Genomic DNA, 3,068 nt, shown 5'->3' with positions numbered 1-3,068 from the left:
CCCCCCCCCAAAAAAAAACAAAAAAAAACAAAAAAAACATGTACATTCGTATGTCTATGGCCTGACTTTACTGTTAGTATTCAAAACATTATCATACTACAAATTGTACACGAATCTAGTTATCTACGGGGCGAAATAATATGTGAGGTGTGCTGACAAAATGAATTACTTCTTTCGGGTTTTAGCCGTATGGAAATTGATACATCAACTTTATAGGTGGAGTGTGTACAATTTGTAAGTGTGGAATAATAAAAGACTGTAGACTTGGACAGAAAGATATCAACTGAAAATCTATAAATCAGACCCCAGTGTTGATTTTCAGCCGATATCTCCATACTTGGAAAGCGAGAAGAAACTGATTTTGTCAGCACGCCTCACATATTATACGTGGAATACACTTTCACAAACGCAAGAACGATTTTGCTTCGCGATGAATTGAAGTGTGTTCAAAGTTTAGGCCTCTATTTTTGGCACAGTTTATACATACCAGAAGAATTCGAGTTCAAGGCAAACAACTGTATGCAGCGATCTAATCTTATGGGTACATGTATTCTCAGAATGAACACAACAGGCCGATGAACTCTCAACTCAACAACACAGCTGTTACATTTCGATTGAAACTGGGTTCAGAGTTTAGCCAGAGGAATGGCAACCGGTAATTCTTGAAACACGAAATTTTGCAGGGCTTTCAGCTCTAACAGCCAAACGTTATGAAACACTTCGTGCTTTGCTGCTTTCCCCGGCCGCATACCAATAACCCCCTCCCCCACCTTTTTTCCGTCTCCAAAACAAACCCTTTTTTCCAACCATCTGCCAATAAGTAATTACACATAGAAAAATAAAACAAAGCAAAACGCTAAAAGAGCGTGTGTTTTCCTAGTTTAGTTTTTATTTCTTTTCTTTTCTTTTTTTTTTTTTTGGGGGGGGGGGGCACACAAAAGGCTACCCCTCTACCCTACTTTCCTTGTGGTGATAGAGTTAAAGTTTAACTTAAAGTTGACGACAGCTTCCCAAAGCAGAACTTCATCTTTATAATCTCCAATGCAGTAACGCCTCACTGAGAGAGAATTCCCTGCCTGAATAGCCCTATCACTTGACAAGTTTCAACACTTTGAATTGATATCGATTGACCTATTTCTTTTCTTTTTTGTTAGGGTGTTGTAATTAGAGCGTAGCCTGGGCTGACAGTGTACTTCAAGGATTGTCTAGCTCTCTGTGAGGAAACAAACACGAGTGTTAGGAACCCACGGGTTTCCTTTTGATACCTCCAGACTCGTTTCGTTGTGTTTCGTTTGTTTGTTTTTGTTCGTTGTGGGGGTTTTTTTGTGGTGGTTCTTTGTTTGTTTGTTTGTTTCCCTTTGGGGGGGGGGGGGTTATTGTTTGGTTTTGTTTGGGTGTTCAATTGGGTTGTTTGTTCTTTGTTGTTGTTTTTTTCTCTCACTTGCGGGAGGGGGCTACTTATAAATCTGCTTTAGAACAACACCCGACAGACTGGTGACACAAAACAACAACAACAAAAACAAAATTATTTTGAAAAACACTACCACCACCACCACCAAAAAAAAACAACCACACAAATTTTTTAATTATTGGCTTAATACATATATAGAAATAAAACCTGCGAATTCGGTTTTTGAATGTGGGAGTCAATTTTATCAAGTGTCTTCTGTGCCTTTCTGCTAGGATGCTGTGTCCCATGCTGCCAAAGCCAATTTTGACATACAAGATCGAAGCAACCCGCCTCCAAAATGATCTGCATCAAATGGTGGTAATGGCGTAAAACAGTTACAATCAATCAACACACACACAAAGGACCCTCCAAAGTGAGCATTATGTACACTCACACATGCAGGTGACATAAACAATGGTGTTTATGCTTCCTAGATATACACTGTTAATCTATTTGCTTGATGTAGATGTGTTTCTACACCCCCATAGACGTGATTTAAACCCTTTGGGAAGCGGGCTTCTGACACTAGAGAGAGAGAGAGAGAGAGAGAGAGAGAGAGAGAGAGGGATGGAGAGGCAGAGATGGGGAGGGAAGGGGAGGAGAAGGATGAAGGGTGTGGGAAACAGTTCCCCCAAAAAAGGAAGGAGGACGGACAGGGGGGGGGGGGTGCATAAAAACGTGGGGAAGGCAACCAAGCATGCTCACACATCGCCCTGTATACGTCCCCTGTTCATTATAATAATATTATGCGCAGAGCGCACGCTTTATCTGAACTTAAGAGACGAGCACAAGCCATAATATCTATATTTTTAGTCTGTACACAAAACTGGTAAACTCATTACAATTACGCTGTCTGTCTTGAATAGTCGACTCCCACTTCAGATCCAAAGCATGGATACCATAATCATTTCATTCATTTTTTCAGTGTGTTTACTGTTTAGCAAAACTGTGACGTTTTGACAATAGCATGGCATGAATATCTCGTCTAAATTAGACACCGTGGTGAACATTTCAAGTCTTATTAAGTTGAGCATAGGCGAGCATATAAATGTTGTCCAAGACTAAGGTAGATTTCTTGGAGGTATGAATTGCGATTGTTCATGTGTGCAGTTTTCGTCCCGTTTCAATAAACCACTAAGCAATTTCTATGTCGTCTTTTCGGCTTGTCGAATTACCATGATTTTTGTATTCTGCATATGTCCTATAGGTGGTCCTACCGTTTAGTATACTTCAAATCACGATTCGCCTTACTCGACTGTACTTAGATGGATAAAAGACAGGAGACCGGTATCTTAATCAGCATGCTCTCTGCTCATTACGTGTAGTAGACAAATCTCGGTAGAGGACTAGTTTCTGAATTTTTCTGTTTCAGAACTAGAACCACCACAGTCTGAAAGGTCAATTGCTGCAAAACAAAACAAATCTTATGCAAAGTGTGGGTGGTTGGCGGTACTCTGGCGTGGTTGCCCCTCGTTACCCCAAAAACGTCTATAGTCCTTATCTCTCCAACATATTTTGCGTAATATGTTACTTTGACATGTATTGCAAGTGCCGTAAAACTTTTTTTTTTTTTTTACTTTCAATATTATTTTTTCAACAGAGAGCAGGCTACTATACC

The sequence above is a fragment of the Aplysia californica genome, unplaced genomic scaffold, assembly GCF_000002075.1.
Source record: "Aplysia californica isolate F4 #8 unplaced genomic scaffold, AplCal3.0 scaffold00128, whole genome shotgun sequence".
NCBI lineage: Eukaryota > Metazoa > Mollusca > Gastropoda > Aplysiida > Aplysiidae > Aplysia > Aplysia californica.
The sequence above is the reverse complement of the archived record's forward strand: the minus strand, read 5'-3'. Positions refer to the sequence as shown.